Genomic DNA, 18609 nt, shown 5'->3' with positions numbered 1-18609 from the left:
CCTCACACACAATAAGCGATCACGTGATTGCCGCTCTTCTGCACACGGGCTTTGTACCTCTTAGTCAGGTTTCTCTTTCTGTAGGTGAGGAAAACCTGGTAATTACATCCTGGCTCTTCTTGTGGGGACCCCAGGACCTAGCTGGGCTGGTCCACTGGGACAGGGGTTAGATCTGGTGCCAGACTGCATGCCGCGCTCAGTCGGGTCCGGGGGTCTGCAGGCCAGTGCCATGCTCGGTCTGTCGCTTTGTGCCTGGGTCCCAGCATGTCACAGCCTCAGGGCTGAGTGCTGGGTACCTTCCTGGCTGTTGGCCACCTGGCGTCTTCCCCCGGTGACATTTCACTTTGGCTTTTCCTTTGAAGAGGTCTCTGAAGCCAGATTGTCCCACGTAAAGGTCAACAAGAAAGAGGAGATGATACGCTGACAGAAATGTAAGTTAAAAGGCAGGAAGTGCGATGGCTTCATACAATTAGATCGGAGAGGATGGGTTAAAAAAAGGGGTCCTTGAAATTAGTCTTTAATTCTTTAGTCATTTTTCTCTAGAGTCATAAAGCAGGATGTGGAAAACAAACATTTCTATTCAATGTATACACACTTTGGCAAAACAAATAAAGGGCTTTGTGAGCATCCAGACCTCCTGGACAGCTGCTTAGTTGCCCCCCACCCCCCACCCCAAGATCAGACCGAGAAAGAATGGCCTCATGGTGGAGTAGGCAGAGCCCAGGCATTTTGTGTTGTTTTGTGTGTGTGTGTGAGTGTGTGTGTGTGTGTGTGTGTGAGTGTATGTGTGTGTGTGTGAGTGTGTGTGTGTGTGTGAGTGTGTATGTGTGTGTGTGTGTGTGCGCGCGCGCATGTGGGGGTCAGAGGTAAATGCTGGCTGTCTTCCTCAACTGCTCTCTAATGCTCTCTAACCTTGTTATTTTGCGAGACAGGGTCTCACTGTGTAGTCCTGCTTGGCCTGGAACTCTAATGTAGACCAGGCTGGCCTCAAACTCAGAGCTCCGCCTGCCTCTGCCTCCCCGGTGCTGGGACTAAAGGTGTGCGCCACCATGTCCGGCTCCACCAGTGTGTTGAGACAAGTTATCGTCACTGAACTTGGGGCTCACTAATCCAGCTAGGCCACCTGACCAGTGAGTTCCAGGGATCCTCCTGCCTCTGCCTCCAGCTCCATCTTTGGCTTTTTATGAGTTGGGAACTGATCTCCATTCCACATCCTTGTGTGACAAGCTGAGATTCACAATGGCCTCCCTGAGCACAGACGACGCTTTTGTTTTGCGCCGTAGAGACTGGACACCCCAATGTTTAAATATATTAAAATAAAAATTTGGACTAGGCTGACCTTATTCATAGCATTCCTTCTTCCTCTGTCTACCAGAGGAATGCCAGGGTTAAGGGCACGTGGTACCATGCCTGGTGAAATTTTATTAAAATGAAGAAAATTATTTTATGTGTCTGGGTGTTTCGCCTGCCTGTACACCACATGTGTGCAGTGCGCCCAGACACCAGAGAGGGTGTCAGGGAACAGGAGTTACAGGTGGTTGTGAGCCACCACTGTGTAGCAAGAGCTCTGCAGAATTCTGCAGCTGCTTTGATTCCACAGTGTTGGCACCTGGCTTTGATCTGCCTTTTGTGACTGCTTCCTTTTCGTGCATCCCGCACCTTCTGTCTGAAGTATGTAAATCTTACCTGAGAGTTTCCTAAGGGTTCAAAGCCTATGCAAAACGCGCTTGTCTTGAGATGTCTCTTAACTGAGAATTTGCACTGGCATCGTCTCTTTGGGGAGTTTAGATAAGAGATTTTGGTATACAGAAATCGACTTGCTAAAGGTGTGAATTGTGTAACAATGAAAAAGCCTTTTGCTAAGCTATGGTCAGTCAGTTCGCCAGCGGCTGACCCCCTGCGGCTGGAAAGGCTAAAAAAAAAAAATCATCCTTAGAGTGCCTCCGCGTCTTCTCTTCTCAGACCCTCGTGAACCCACACCGATCCAACAGTGTGGGTGCTGGGGATTGAACCCAGTCCACTGCAAGAGAAGCCGGTTCCCTTAACCACTTGACCTATTTCCCCAGTCCCAGAACCTGATTTTTAAAACTGTATATTTGAATAGTGATTTCCCAGTTACAAAATACTTTGGTGCCACAGAAGTAACTTAACTTTTACTTCTTATGTGTATGAGTATTTTGCCTGTATCTGTCGGCATACACCATGCTAGTGCCGTACCCGAGGAGACCGGAAGCAGCCATGTCGGATCCTCTGGAACTGGAGGGCCCCACCCACCTTTTTAAATGACTTGTGGGGTCTGTAGAGATGGCTCAGTAGTTCAGAACACTTACTGTTCTTTAAGCACTCTGAGAGTTATTCTATCTTCATGGGGCCTTTTAGCAAGCATTTTTGTTGTGACAGATTGTTAAATTCCAAAGTAAGCTAGAAAGTAAGCGTTCGAATGTCTAGCGTACTATGGACTCAGTTTTCCGTGTCCCCACAGGGAAGAGCTAGCTGGCTCTTACACTGAGTGAGTCCAGTGTTTGGCCTCCAGTAATTTGGATGTCAATTTCTTTAGAGTTCTCCATAGATCTGAGAATGTCTAGATGGTGACAAAGGTCAGACTCCTTTAAGGGGACACAGGTGAGTGTGTACATGGCACACAGACTGTTCGGGGATGGATTCGATTGTTTTTGGCTCTGTCCAGACACCACATTCTTTATTTCCTGTGCACCTTGTTGGGCCCCCTTCTCTCAGTCCTCAACAGCCAGGCATTCGGAATATCTGGCCACCTGCCCCCTCCAGGGACGAGGAGTGTCCCCTGTGCCGAGGGAACGCTGCGGCACGCGGCTCTGCTTTGAGCGCTCATCCCACATCCTTTCTGTGCACCCAGCATTTGAAGCAGCCAGCCAGCAATTTAGCCCCAGGAGGACAAATTACTCACAGGTCTATAAAAGTACAGCAATTCCGAGGCCGAGGCTTGCCAGTGCTTGCCCAGCTCCCCGTGGTAACTGGGGCTAGCGCAGGCAGCCTTCCTTCTCAGGGGCTTTTTTTTTCACCTGTGGGTTCCAGGCTACATCCCAGACTTCTCTGTCTTTAGGGGCCGTTCCAGACGTGTCTGTGGGAAGGAAGAGGTGGCTGACACCCCTTGCAAAGAGCTGACCCCATCAACTCCACACATCCCCTCCTATCTCGGGAAGTCACCTGGCAGGTATGCCGTGGTGGCGGAAAGGCAATGTTTGAGCATCCTGCACACGCTGTTGGGGACGTGTCCTCCAGCTTGCCTCTGCCTTCCTGAGCTGAGCATGCCTTCAAAGCTTTGCTCTCAAACTTTAAAAAAAAAAAATCTTCCTTATGATTGCTGCTTTTTTTTTTTTTTTAAGGTTTGTTTATTTATCATGTACACAGTGTTCTGTCTGCATGTATCCCTGTGGGCCAGAAGAGGGAGCCAGATCTCATTACAAATGGTTGTGAGCCACCATGTGGGTGCTGGGAATTGAACTCAGGACCTCTGGAAGAGCAGCCAGTGTTCTTAACCTCTGAGCCATCTCTCCAGCCCCATGCATGATTGCTTCTTAAAGTCTTCCCATTTTCTCCGGTCCTGGACCACACACACATATACGCCCTAGGTAGAGGGGTTCCCACTCTGCCCTCAATTTGGAGCTGAAAGCCTAGAAACCGTGTATATGGCCTTAGTTAGCAAGTGGCCTGGCTAACTAAGAGAGCTGACCCTGCTCTATTGAAGCCTTGAGCTGAGATGGGGTTTTAGATTCCTACTGTAAGGGAACAGCCCAAGCTGCTGTGCGCAGGCCCGGTGTGTTCATTAAGCAGGGGCTCGTTTCATGGTCCTAACACCCAGAGCAGAAGGGCCATCCCGTGTAACAGATGGCCCCGGGAGTGTGACGGAGAGCGTTTACCCGCTGCAGCTGATCTGGAGGGGCGGAGAGAAGAGCTTAGACTCAAATCAGAACTGAAGCATGTGGAGGAGGAGCTATTGGCAAGATCTCCGCCCTGCTCTCCGTTGGGTGGTGGGATGGATCACTCTTGGCCATTCTGTTGTTTTTTTTCCATCAGCATTTTGAAATGTCATTTACATGCTATGATGCTCATCGGCTTGAGCGAAGCTTGGTGCTTGTCAGTGAATACAAAGGCTTATCCAGCCACCACCACGATTGCCAGAATTTCCACTACTCACCCCTACGTAACCTGTTCATTTGCTCCTTGCCCCTTCCTCCTTGGCTCCCCCAGTTCCAGGAAAGCACTAAGTTCTTTCTGTCTGGATTCCAAACATTTTTTTACAAATGGACCAACCCAAGGTATTTACAATCGGCTTCTTTCACTTAGCGTGGTGTTGTCCAAGCCTGTCCACGTTTTGGCATGGGCCAGTACTTTATGACTTTGTATGGATGAATGATAGTCCACAACACGGAACACTCGGGTTGTTTACACATTTTGGCTATTACAAATTTTGGGGCGTATAGTTGTGAACGGAGTTGCCGAGGCATGAGCCAAACCTGAGTTAAACCTCTGTTTAGCTGTTTCAGTCTTTTTAGGTGTGTGTTGGGGTCCCTGCAGGCCACGAGGCTTGCAGGGAAATGATGCATGTGGAGTGAATAGTGGGGTCAGCATCACGTTAGCAAGCACTGGGTCAAAATCTTCCAGAGTCTGACCCCCCTAGGCTTATTTTTCTTACATGTTAAGGCAGAGTAAAACTTTGGGGGAAAGTCTCCACAGTTATCACAACCAAGCTTCCGGAATGGCTACATTGAAACTCCCTTGCCAAGTAGCAAAGCACCCGTGATCTTTACAATAATAATGAGTCCTATCGGCTGCTGAACAGCGCTCAGGGTAAGGGCCTGGGGAGGAAGGACTTGTCATAAACACGGGGACGGACTCTACTGATGGAGGATGTAAAAGTACCTGAGACCTCTCTCGTAAGGTTGGTTCTAGTCACGGAGAGACAGAGCTCGAGATAAGGGCCTAAATAATGCCCAGGATTTGGGGTATCGGGAGGGCTGGCTCCATAGGATAGCAAAAGATGACCGGGTTGTTAGCCAACGCACCCCAGGTGACAGGGCTTCGGTTCCTTCCCGTGATGAGAACAGGCCCGCGTCTTTAACGATTCTGGTTCCTCCAGTGCTTTCTCTAAGCTCTGCCTCCTACACGTGGGAGTTTTCTGTTTTGTTCTCGAATTATCGGTACTTTCAAATCGCAGTAGAAGGCACAAAATACGAAACAATTTAACCGTCTTAAAGTCAGTAGCATTGAGTAGCTCATAATGTGTTTTGTTTGTTTTTGTTTGTTTGAGACAGGGTCTCTCTACCTAGCCCTGTCCTGGAACTCACTATGTAGACCAGGCTGGCCTTGAACTCTGCAGACCCACGTGCTTCTGCCTTCAGAGTTGCTGGGTTTTGAGATGTGCTCCACCACACCCAGCATATTCATAGTGTTGTGCCCATCGCCACCACGATCCTCTTTGGTTTTTATTTTTGCTTTAAAACAGTCATCGTCATCATCATCAATATTATTGTTTACTATTATTAGTGTAGTGCTGGACTGCTGCGACCCGGGGCGTTGTACCTGTTTGGCAAGGTGAGGCAAGATGCACCCAGGCATGGTGAGGTGCCTGGCAAGGCTCAGGGGGAATGGTAGGACCAGATGCACTGTCAGGCGCAGGAAGGGGCGTGGCAAGGCCCGGGAGGATGCTCGAGGCAAGGTGCTAGGCACTTCCAGGGGTGGTTCTGGGAAGGGAGATGGCAAGTGGTGTGCCTGCACCCTGCGGGGAGGTCCACTGAGCGAGCGTGTCCCCAGGCCGCTGTCCTTCCCAGGCACCACTCCAGGGCACCTGTTGGTGCGAAGAAGTCCTGCTTTCATCTGGTTGATTTCCTATTGCTCTGCTTGGGCCCTGGCAGTTGCCATAAGCAGATCTTGGGGGGAAAAGCGCTGTGGAAAGTGATTGCCGGGCTGTGGGAGAGCAGGAGGTGTGGAGGTCAAAGTGTGCCTTTGTTTTTAGGGGAAGCCCCGTAAAGTTTGTGTAGCGCAGACCCTCCTCAACACTCTGCTGGGAGACACATGCTCTCCCGACTCGGGCCTTTTGAGATGCTCTTCTGCCTGCTTCCACCCGGGGAAGTCCTGACCGCTCTGGCTTGGATCTTCGGGTCTACCATTAAAGTCTCTTCCTTTGCCTATCTGGGCTTTTTTGAGACAGGGTCTTGCATTGTAGCCCAGACTGTCCTCAAACTCTCCATCCTCCTGTCTCAGACTCCTGAGTGCTGGGATTATAGGTGTGAACTACAAAGCCTGGTTTTCCAGGCTTCGTTTCCTTTTTCTGATCATTTTGTCAGTAATCTGCAGTGTGTGTACTGTATTTGTGTGTGTGCTCTGCAGTGTGTGTGTTGTGTTTGTGTGTGTGCCCTGCAGTGTGTATATTGTATTTGTGTGTGCCCTGCAGTGTGTGTATTGTGTTTGTGTGTGCCCTGCAGTGTGTGTATTGTATTTGTGTGTGCCCTGCAGTGTGTGTATTGTGTTTGTGTGTGCCCTGCAGTGTGTGTATTGTATGTGTGTGCCCTGCAGTGTGTGTGTGTGTTGTATGTGCGTGCCCTGCAGTGTGTATTGTGTTTGTGTGTGCGCCCTGCAGTGTGTGTGTTGTGTGTGCGTGCCCTGCAGTGTGTATTGTGTTTGTGTGTGTGCCCTGCAGTGTGTGTGTTGTATGTGTGCGTGCCCTGCAGTGTGTATTGTGTTTGTGTGTGCGCCCTGCAGTGTGTATTGTGTTTGTGTGCATGCCCTGCAGTGTGTATTGTGTTTGTGTGTGTGCCCCGCAGTGTGTATAGTGTTTATGGATACAAGAGTAGCTTTCTTGGGGCTGGAGAGCTGGCTCAGGTGAAGAGCACTGGCTGATCCTCTAGAGGACTTTGATTCTCAGCACCTAGTGGCAGTTCACAGCCACCTGGAACTCCAGGTCCGTGGAGTCAACGCCCTCTTCTGGCCTCTGTGGGCCAGACATGCACATAGGCAAACACCCATACACCCGGAACCTAAAGCAAGACCAAGAAAAACCCGCAACAGCAGCAACGCGAGCAGCTCTCCTCTCGTTGTCCCCGACTTCCGCACTGACCGGCAGACAGGCATGCTGCACGTCCAAATTCACGGTGGGTGCCACTGTCCCCTCGAGCACCTCATTAATGAGATAATTCTTTATCTTAAAAGACAAATTGTGTAATTAAGAGCTGATTATGCACCCATCAGACAGTTCTTCACTCCAACTGGAGGAGCCCTTTAAGTAGCCGATTCTCCTCACTGCATTTATTGGGGTAGCTCATCAGCTATTGGGTAGCGATCTCCATGCATGCTGAGGGTGAGCACCCAGGGCTGAAGGACAGGATGAGATGCAGAGAAAGTGTTGTGGACCCATGCATCTATTCCAAGGAGTCCCCCAAGAACGCATTTATTAAGTTGAAGAAATATTTAGCAGATGTGTAGACCATCTCTGTCTATCATCAGTGAGACAACAGTCTAGACCGTTACAGAGTCTCACGTTACAGAGTCTCACCGTGTAGCTCAGGCTGGCTTCTGCCTGTCTGTCAATCAGTCAGTCATCATCTGTTGTGACAGGATCTCCCTGTGTAACGGGCTGGTCTTGAACCCGAGGCCCCTGCTGCAGTGTCCCTGGTACCAAGCTTACAGCCGTGCATTGACGCTCCTTGCTTTCTAAACAGTTCTTTGCGCTCTGGAGGAGGGCAGGCGCTGGGATTGAGAACGCCGTGTCTAAGCTTGCTCTGCCTCCCTGGCCACCAGCGCTTGGTACCAGCGTTCTCTCCAAACCATTGTCCGTGTCCCATGTCCGTTCCTGGAGCATGGTATGGGCTTAACATGTGGGCTAGCCTATGGTTATTGTCAGTGGGCCATCGCCGGTTTGGAAGGCTTTACTCTTGCAGCACTAGATGCAGAACTAAGAGGCCGTGGGAGAGCACGCCAGTGTGGCGAGGGAAGTGACTGAGAGGAGTGTCAGTGTGTCTGTCCCCTCGTGCCTCCCCACGCTGTACCCCGGCTCTCTCTTCCTCTTTCTCACTGGTTGTGGTTCTCATCAGCTTTTCCTTTTAGAGTCTGAATGTTGCTGTTTTAGGTGGCCAGTCGGCTCCTTCACGCTTAGAGTTTATAGATTTTATTTTCTTAATTGTTAGGTGTTAAGTTTGTGTTCCTTGGCCAGGAAAGCAGCTAAGCTGTCTGTTCCCTGACAGGTAAAGATGGTTGCCTTGGAAACACTCAGATACTTTGTCCTGATGAGAGACTTAAAAAACTTTTAGAAAGAAGGATGTGTGTGTGAGTTTAGACACACCATGTGGATGTAGTACCAGCGGAAACCAGAAGAGGGCAGCAGATCCTCTGAAACTGGAGATAACAGGTGGTTGTGAGTCACCATGTGGGTGTTGGGAATTGAACCCAGGTCCTCTGCAAGAGCAGCCAGTGCTCTTAACCTCTGAGCCATCTCTCCAGCTCTACAAGACCAATGGGGTCTGGACTTCAAAGTGGAGTCACTTATACTTTCTGTGAGCCTCTGCTCATCTATGGCATGGGAACTGCAGGTGCCCAGCCAGGGCTTGCAGGGCAGAGTGGGCACCAGAGGTTTTTCTCTCCAGACCCTGCCCTCTGTCTACAGGACAGCGCACTCACTCCTGAGCTGGCACCTCCGTCCACACCACATCTTTCTTTGCTTTTATGTGCTTGCTCCGTCTCTCACAGTTTGGGGACATCCAAACGAGTTTCTCACAGGATGCAGCGATGGGGTTTTGGATTCTTGGGACTCCGTGCTCATTTGCAGATCTTACTGTGCTTCTTGGTCCTGGCATTTAAGTGGGAGAGCAGTCTCCAACCCACTTGATTCGATGCATAGCATCTCACATTCTCCAGGGACACACCAGGAGGCGTGGCTTCTCCACCAGCCATTGAGGATAACTTTGCTGGAACCGCCCTGTCCGTTGTAGGTTGCTTAGGAACATTCTTGGCCTCTGTTTGCTGTTATCCGTCAGTGTGGCAATTGAAGATGTCTCTAGACATTGCCAGATGTACCATGGGGGCAAGGTCCACTCTTCCCACTCCCACTTGGTCATTTCTCAGCCATCGTTGGATTTTTGCCCAGGGGTGAGACTCTCCTTCACTGGCCTTCAGTGTTCGGTAAAAAAAAAAAAAAAAAAACCCGGACACGCACTCCAGGGTTTTGTGTCTTGAAGGATGAATCATCAAATTGCGAGCCAAGTGGTCTTGGTGCAGAATGGGCTGGGATAATGTCATCGTTGAAGGGCCCAGGCTAGGGTCTATATCTAGCCATTCTGTGTTGACATGCTGCCTTTTGACTCTGTAAATTTTACTGGCTGGCTTCCCGGGCTTGCTCAGCCAGCTTCCTTCCGCCGTCCAGGCACACCTGCCTGTGGAGAGGTAGCTGACCGAGGCCGAAGCACAGGAGAAGCAAAACTCGCCATTCATGGCTGGACAGCAAAAGAAGAAGAAAGGATATGCCCTTAGGGGCCCAGCTTCCTCCCCCTAGGCCTCGCCTCTCAAAGGTTACACTGCCTCCCAGTAGCCTGCAGGCTGAGGACCAAGCCTTCACCATACGGGCCTCTGGGGAACATTTATGATGGAGACCATAGCATAATGTTTCAGGACTGAAGGACGGAGGGGATTCTCCTGGATTCTGTGATCCAGCAAACCCTTTCAGAATGGCCACCTCTGGGCAGGGAGATTTTAAGGTCAGTGAGGACCAGAGTGAGACGAGGCAGGATCGCTGCACTCACGAACTTGGAGCCACTGTGCTGTCTGCTCAGGATCAAGGCCGTCCACACCCCAGCGTGGAGGCGGAAGGGTCTCATGCGCCCTCACTCCTAACTGAGGAGCTATGGACAGTGGATGGCTTCGGGGCAGGGACAGTCACTTTTCATTAAGGGTAGGGCTCCTCCTGGGCCAGCCACACTCTAGAGCAGTGGTTCTCAACCTTCCCTTAAACGCTGCGACCCTTTAATACAGTTCCTCATGTTGTGGTGAGCCCCCCCCCAACCATAACATTATTTACGTTGCTACTTCATAACTGTAATTTTGCTACTGTTATGAATCGTAATGTGAATATCTGTGTTTTCTGATGGACTTAGGTGACCCCTGTGAAAGGGTCATTCAACCCCAAAAGGGGTGGAGATTAGTAGGTTGAGAACCGCTGTTTGAGTGGGTGGTCCCACTCCCAGGAGTATATGGGAAGCACAAAATGTAATTGATGGGTTATTTAAAAGACACAAGGTTGGGGGGTCAGAAGGGTTGTGGTTCTGGGAGGAGTTAAGAAGAGTTAGGGGTAAATATGATCAAAATACCTCGTATGGAATTCTCAAGGCATTTTACAAGAAAAGGAATGGACCCTGAACATGCCTGTCAGCATAGCCTCAGATGGCCAGCGGTCACAAGTTCCTCAGTACATGTGGCTTCAGGCTCCGGATGCGTTCACTGAGTCCAGCCTGCACTACCTGGGACGATCTGACTCCTTTTGACTTGTAAGTTGGGCAGGGTGATATGCTTGCTAATACTTGCAGTACATATTTGTCCGGGGTGGGCCAGGTGTCCACTCTCGCTAGAACACAGCTTCATGTGCGTGATCACGCGTTCACAAGCCTCCTCCCCGCTGGAGGCCTTGGAGGATGGTGGTGAACGCTGCCTGCTTTGCTATGAGATAATTGGTGCTGAATTCCTCGTGTATTAGGTGTGTGGTATTTTTATTGTTCTGCTTTTAACAAAGGAATTTGCAAGTCTGGAAAATCAGAATGAGCTGGTTGGAGCATTTCTTGGATTAGGAGAAGCGGTCCTAATGAATTTTATTCACTGTGCATTCCAGGCCGCTAATCTTAATAGGTTCGTCCTGGATTACTGCATGGCCTGCGATTTCTTTCACTTCCATTTAGCATTAATTGTTTTATATACTATAGCAGAAAAATGTGACTGGGGCAAGCCTCCTAAACAGCTATTTAAGACTTGCCTCCTCTGCGCCTTCTCCTTTCTTCTCCAGTCCCGGGGACCGACCCAGGGCTATTTTGCATGCCAAGTAAGCGCCGTCTCAGAGATCTACACTCAGAGGCCATTAGTCACCTTGCTTAGATGGGGGCGTTATGTTTCTTTTGCATATGACACCAAACTCCGTGTGCAGTCGTTGGTGGGCTCTGAAATCCTATCGTGGGGCCTTTTAAATACTGAAACACGTGGGCGTTCGCACTTTGGCTGGATCTCTGACTCCTGTAGTTACTGTCTCACTGATATATGCAGATCCTTCCTGAGTTGGCATGTTGCAGTATACCATTTAAAAAAAAAGCGTGAGGCTGGAGAGATGGCTTCCAAGCGCTGGATGCTCTCGCAGAGGACACAGGGTGACTCACGGTCATCCATGACTCCTGTCCACGGGTGGCCTCCTTCAGTTGTGGTGCCCTGATGAGCGCAGCAGGGCTGAGAGGATCCCTTGCTTCCCCTCACAGCCCCGGTTTGGAGGCTCTGGTGCCCGGACTGAGCTGCGTGTGTGACAACCTTTCTTTGCCTTGCAGGGCCCTGAAGCTGCCACAGACTCCGCCGTGACCTGTTGTCATCTGGGCGCCAGTCATCCTCAGTGAGAAGGGCCGGGAACCTTACTCCAGGTACTGCCTGTCCTTGGCACCCCGGAACACGAACATTTTTGCGCTGAAATGTATCGTTCATTTCAACCCAACCTAACTGAGAGCTATAATCCTGTCTTAGTGAATTTGGACATAGAACCCAGGGCCTTGCCTGTGCTGGAGAAGCACTTGACCTCTGAACCTGGCAACCAGCCCCTTCTTATATTTAAAATTCCCAACACTTTTTCAGACTTGAGAGTTTTGAGCGGGAGTTGCGGGGGGGGGGGGGAATGGGGGGGGTCAAAGTTGGCCAGAGAGACTGCCTTGCTTTTCTTTTTAAATAAAAGTAGCTCACCTACTAAAAAGGGTGCTACTGGAAATATACTTTAAAAGTCGATTGCTCAAATCAAGCGTGGCGGCCCACGCCATGAGTCCCAACACTCAGTAGGCAGAAGCAAGTGGATTTTTGTGAGTTGGAGGCCAGCTTGGTCCACATATCGAGTTACAGAACAGCCAGGGCTACATAGAGATCCTGCCCCATAATTAATTAATTAATTAATGAAAACACAAATAGTTGTGGGAAAAAGTGTACTGCTCTCTCTACTTTCTATTAAATTACAGATTCACTGGGTGTGGAGATTTCATTGTTTTTCTTGCTGTGTTATCATCTGAAAACGTTGACGGGCAAAGCTTTCAGTGTGGAGAGGGCACACAGAGAGTAAGGAGTGCGTGTGTGTGTGTGTGTGTGTGTGTGTGTGTACACAATGAGCCTCACTCACACATTCTTGCAGTCATTTATGGCCATTCACAGCCTTCATTCTGTCTGCCTCTATTAAGAATGCCCACATAATCAGGTTCAGCAGACCACAGGAGTCCTTAATCAGAAGGCATTTGTGGGGGACAAAGCCAGTGTGACCTGTGTCACATGTGAGTGGCATGTGAGTGATGTGCCTCAGCGCCGTGCGGGGAGGATTAAGAAGGGAGGAGGAAGGGGCCAGGGGTGTGGATCTGTAGGGAGGATTAGGCTGTAAGCGGTACCTGCTGATGAAGCTGCTGTAGCCGCATTACTAATGTCTTCCTGTCATTAATTCTGTTGATAATAATTTCCTTATAATAAGGCCTTCCTGTCTTGGCCAGGCATGTTTATGCCATCTCTGAGTCTTCACCGAGAACAGGGACCTTCATGTAGTCGTTCCTGAATGGGGGCCGGGGGAGGTGTAGTATACAGTAGGTACTCAATTAATATTTGTTGTGCTTGTCAGCTACTGTCTTCTCCCCCATAGATGAGTGCGCCATGAGGTCAGGGGGCGTGCATGGCTCACCTTTTGTAGGTTCTGAAATCCTGGAACGATTGCAGGTGCGGAGTGATCCTAGGTGCCCCTCGCCAAAGCCAGGACCTCACCAGGGAGGAGCTGGGAGGGTGCCGTGCACGGGCAGGCGCCGCCACTGGGTGCTGGGCTGAGAGAGCCTGGGCAACCCGGCTCGCACTCAGTGCACGCTGGTGTAGTCAAACGCTGCTGAACTGAGAACGCACGTCCTACCGTACCAAGTGTTTCCGCTTTCCTGGCGGCCTGGTGGAGGGCAGCCTCCTCGTGACCTAACACGAGCGTGTTGACAGCCTAGAGCCTGGACCTGAGCTGCAGTGCCCGGGGGTTGGGAAATGCTGTACGGAAGCGTAGGGGACATCGTGGGTTGGTCCTCAGGCGCAGGTCTGGAACCATCGCTGCCAAGCTTGACAGCTAAAATCACCAAGGCAGCTAGCTAGCTCCCCGCCGTCCTTTCTTGGGAGAAGAGACACGGGGCGGGTGATGTCTGGTACATCACCGAAAGGCCTGCCTGTCTTGGCCAGACATGTTTATGCCTCCGTCCACACCAAGGACAGGAGCTACATGTGGTCTGACTCCTCATCATCCACAGGGAGGGTTTGTAGTATACAGTAGGTACTCAATAAATGTTTGTTGTGCAGACGGTTGGGTCTAAACAATTACTTGCTTTCTCCCCTCCATGTAGATGAGTGCACCATGAGGTCCGGGGCAGTGCATGGCTCATCTTTTGTAGGTTCTGAAATCCTGGAATGATGACGATCCAGGGTGGAGACCTTCTTTTTTGGAGAGAGGGCCTTATATAGCCCTGGATGGCCTGAAGCTCCATGTATAGACCAGGCTGGACTCAAAGACCCACTGGTCTCTGCCTCTCAAAAGCTGAGATGAAAGATGTGTGCCACAATATGCCTGAAACATTTTCAATGTTACTATAGGTCGTGGGTTTTTTTTTTTAATTTTAATTTAATATTTTTTTATCAGTGTCATATATATGTGTAATGTATTGTGACCCATTTCCTCATGGTGTAGGACTGATTGGGCAGAGCTGCCGGCCAGGCAGGGTCAGGCCGCTCCGCTTGGAGATCTCCTGTAGCTTGTTGTCAAGGGGCCTCTCCCAGCATGGTGGCTTGCTGGGACAAACCAGTACAGAGGGGCTGCGGACAGGATAGGGCCACTGAGGGAGAGACAGCTTCACCGTGGGGTTCTGAGGGTCTCTGGGTTCCGAGGCTGCCTCAGGCCATCCGAGTGGGGCTGGGAAAGCTCATCTGGCTGTGCTCGCGTCTCTGGGCTCTGGGAGTGTGCTGGCCGGTGGCTTGTCTCAGGAGCCACACACAGCCTTACGGGGGAGCATGGTGGCTTCACCCTTCTTGAGAACTGCGCTCTTCTGTTTGGTTGTACGGGAACACGTGTTCTGGAATCTTGAAAGACTTTCTCATTGCTGTAGCAGCCGAGGAGTCCTCGAAGTAGGTGGTCAGGTGACAGTGGGGGTCTATGGTCAGCCTTGCTTAAGACCTAAGTTGAAATGTCTGGATTCAGTTTTTAGGAATTTCTTTAAAGAGCTGGGAGTGTAACTCACCAGTGGGTGTGTGTCTAGCACATTCCATCCCCAGCACCAAATACCACATGCACACCACGCGCACACACACGCACACGCACACACACACAGCCTTAAACAACAGTAGATAGACCTATGGCTTTCTTTTCAGATGTAGAATCAATCATCAGAAAGAAGGGAGCATTTCACCTCGTTGGCATTTGAGGCAGTGGGTCAAGCTCAGGTCCTGGAGGGATGTGTGCTTACCACGTTACATTACCGAGTAAAGCAAGCAGTTGACACAGCCACTGACCTCTGCTGAAACTCGCTCTTGGTGGCCACAGCACTCTCCCGGGGGCAGTCAGTTTCGTTCCTTTAGAATTCCTCCAGCATTCTGGGCAGCTTCCTCCACCTCCACCGCTGCTGGTCTCTGATCATTCAGATAAACATTCCGATCGATCTTCGAAGACCTTTGTGTAACTGGACGTTTTCTTCCTGCTCTCTGAAGATGTTGAGACAGAGCAAACTTCCTCTCTTTGAGGCTGTTCTGTTCCTGCCTCCCAGGGTGGCCACCTAGTGTGCGCGCATCACACAGAAGACCTCATGGCGAGGGGGGGGGGGCAGTATGGCTGGGAGAGTTTGGAGACTGAGGACAGGCTTGGCCTGAATGAGTATTTCAGATTATAAATACCTTTCTTCCGGAGCGAGCGTCGGAGATTTTGGCCACCAGTGAAGCTGTGACTTGGAATAAGACAGGAAGACCTACCACAAAATGTGGCATTTCCTGCGTAGGGATTATTTGTGCATGACTTCTGCCTAGATAGTACCCATGGCAACCAGGGGCGTGTGTTCTGTGTACCTGAAGGCTCTTAGAGAGGTAAGTCCAACAGGTTGTAACATTTGCTTATGCAAAGATACTTTCACCAATCAGATTAAAATACTGCTCAAGAAGGCGCCAAAACAGGAGGCTGTAGCCCAGCAACCGGAAGTCCTGGACTTGGTTTTTCTCCCTCCTCCGGTGTTTTTCACAACAAATCTGGTCTTCCCCTAAGTAGAGGTGTGAATCCTGAGGTGTGAGTGGAGCGAGGCCAGGCTAGACTCCTCCAGGGGTTGATTCCTCCGAGCCCTCCGGTGTTTTTCACAACAAATCTGGTCTTCCCCTAAGTAGAGGTGTGAATCCTGAGGTGTGAGTGGAGCGAGGCCAGGCTAGACTCCTCCAGGGGTTGATTCCTCCGAGCCCTCCTGCCTCTCCCTGGCTTCTGACCAGCGGTTTCTCGTGTGTTGTCCACACACACACACACACACACACACACACACACACACACACGCACACACGCCAGCAGCTGCAGGTGCGTGCTGTTTTTCTCCCCAGTCATGGCTGGAAGGTAAAATTCCTGACGTCCCTCACAGTCTGTATCACAAAGACGTGTGCTGGGAAATGCCCCCCACCCCCTCTCTCTCCCTCTAGCCCAGCAGCCATGAGCTCCCGAATAACCTGTGAATTATTCCTTTTCCCCAAGCCTAATCTTTAGAATTCATGTGGGCTCTTCCAGCTCGGGCCTGAGTGAGAGAAGCCTGGCTTTTCGGCATTAATTCCGAAGCTCAGAGAAATACCTAAAAACACAGCTGGAGAGGGCAATCCTGGTCTTTTGACTGTTTTCATAAAGCCAATAAAAATGGTTCAGTAGTAATGATTTCGTATGTGTAGTCAGACTTTTTTGTAGAAGCAGTCAGCTCTGCAATAATGACATGGAGACTTAGGAATTATGAAAGCTCGACCCATAGCTTAGGCTTGTTTCTAGCTAGCTCTTGTAACTTAAATTAACCCATATTTAGATTAATCTCTGATTTGCCTCATGGCTTTTTACCTCTCTTCCATCTTGCACCTCCTGTTTCCTCTCGGTCTGCCTGGCGACTCTGTCTTCTTCCCAGAGCTCTCTCTGTCCAGAAGTTCCCGCTGTACCCCCTGCCAAGCTATTGGCCACTTATCTTTTTATTAAACCAACCACAGTGACACATCTTCACACAGTGTGAGGGAATATTCCACAACACATATGGTCCAACCTGATTCTGTACAAAAGACCGTTTCACTCAGTCCACGGCAGTGGCTAACAACATTTGAAGCTGTCCGGGCCCTGGGATATGGAGCGGGGGTCCGCTGTAGGAGGCGCGAGCATTCCTGGGTTAGCTGTAGGGGAATTTGTTTCTTTCTGTATTTAATTTTGGAAATTTCCAGACCTGCGCAGAGACAGAGAAAAACATAACAAAACCCCAGACCTAATTATCAGCATTCTCTGTGTAGACATGAGATGGGTTGACCTTGCTGGACTCGCTTATCTTCCCTTTTTCCTCTTGTTTGTTGATTTCATTAGGGAGATTTTTCTCCCTCTAATTCAGAAGCATTGCACATTCATTATAAGGGAAAAACAGTAAAAATTCAGGAAATAAAAGAGGCCTATAATCCTCTAGAGAGGCATTAGTCTCGATCCTCCTGCCCTGGAAATTCTTTATATACTGTTTGTTTTTTTTTATACTTCCCCCTACTTTACAGACATATAATATTTCTAGCATATTTAATCTCTCTGACTTGTCTGGAGTTCTCTCTATATACCTTTTCCAAGCCCCTGCTGTCTGTATGATTTCTAGAACGTTCCCACCACAGCCCTGGGCGGTTCATGCAGCTGAAATGATCTCCTACACTTCAAAGCGAGCTGGAGGGGAGGGAGGGAGGGAGGGAGGGAGGGAGGGAGGGATACCGTAGGAGGCCTCCTGTCGAGCGATCCATTGCATTTTGCTTTCAGGAACTAGTTGTCACTGAACGCATGTCAATCATTTTGTGCTTGTGGATTTGGGGGTGGGGGGTGACACAGTAGGGGCTCTCTGACAGCAGGAGGCATGCGTGGACAAATTTGTGTCCAGCAAGCTTGAGGTTCTAAAGTGGGTCCAGGGTCAGCCGGGGTCCACGGCCGGACTCTGATACAAGACAAGTCGGTGGTTGGTGGTGTGACGAGGCTGCCTGGGACTCTGGCTTCGATCCCCAGCACAAAAGAATGAACAATAATATCAAACCCAAATTGAGTCAGCTTAGCCCTGGCAGAGAAGCCAGCTTTTGAAAGTAGGTGACTCGGGTTCAGGTCCTGGCCCTGCACCGTCTGAGTTATGTGAGTTGAGCAATGCGCCACCGAAACCCCACCCTTCTGTCCTTATAAGAGGACAGACAGCTGCAACTTCTGACTTGAAAGAGCCTGGCCTGGCTCTCATGTCTCACCTTGCTTCTTCCTAGCAGGCCCAGCTCACCAAAAGCTGACTCTTTTTCTTCCCAGCTCCGGTCCCCTTATCTACTCCTCATTTTCCTCGGCCTCTTTTCTTGGTCTACCTTCGAACCACAGGATTTTGAAGCAATTCCATTTTTTTTTTTTTTCTTACCGAGTTGTTTGTGATGGTGGGAGGACTTGAGGAGGAGTGAGTGAAGTTTCTAGAAGTCTGGGAGAGGTAAGGTGTGTTCCCTGGCTTGCGTGTATATTGTGACCAGCCCAGGTTCGTTAAAGGTGTGTTGACGGGGTAAATGAATGAGCCGGGAAAGTATTCACTGGTTAGTCAATCGAAAGTGAAATTAGTGTTTGCGTGGAATCCTCTGCCTTATTCTGGTTCCTGGTCCTCTTTCCAAGAAGATGTTTCGAGAAGGCGCCAAAGAAAATTGCAGTTCACCATACGGGATACCTTGAAGGTCCAGGGAAGGAAAAGCACCAGCATTCCATCCCAGGGGAGCATGAATGAAGCCTACCTTATGGACATGCCTACCCCTTGGACCCAGACCCCAGTTAGTCCTGCTCCATTGGGACCGTGCACATAGCTCGTACCTGTGTGTCCCTGAGAGGATCTCTGTCATTGCTCTGGTCGGTGTCGTCCCATACTCAGGGTGGGTTGTTTCCGGTCTGGGTTAGCGGCTTTGAGAAAGAAAGCTTGGGTATGGTGAAGCCGACGGAACCAGTGGGGTCTGTGACAAAGCAGTTCAGACCCCGTTGTGGTGAGGAAGCCAGAGCCGACGGGATGACCTGCCTTGTGATTAAGATTTAAAAGGAAAGGGATGATTGGTAGTGTGATGATACAGATACTAAGGTGGCTTTTAAGAAAAGTGCGGTCGGCTTTTCATCGTCCCCTA

General features: G+C 50.1%; 1 protein-coding gene across 3 annotated transcripts in view; it reads left to right on the top strand.

The window, feature by feature from the left end:
- Window positions 1–18609, top strand: part of Slc7a1 (solute carrier family 7 member 1) — a 74746-nt gene that overhangs the window by 25706 nt on the left and 30431 nt on the right. For 2 of the 3 annotated variants that reach the window (XM_028878053.2, XM_028878055.2), the window contains exon 2: window positions 11544–11633. The gene's annotated coding sequence lies outside the window, so the exon portion shown is untranslated. Of the gene's footprint in view, window positions 1–11543; window positions 11634–17284; window positions 17940–18609 lie in introns of those variants that run through there. The other variant, XM_037198380.1, reaches the window with a different exon arrangement.

The sequence above is a fragment of the Peromyscus leucopus genome, chromosome 23 (assembly GCF_004664715.2).
Source record: "Peromyscus leucopus breed LL Stock chromosome 23, UCI_PerLeu_2.1, whole genome shotgun sequence".
Taxonomy (NCBI): domain Eukaryota; kingdom Metazoa; phylum Chordata; class Mammalia; order Rodentia; family Cricetidae; genus Peromyscus; species Peromyscus leucopus.
Note: the sequence above shows the minus strand (reverse complement) of the source record. Positions and strands in the feature narration are given on the sequence as shown.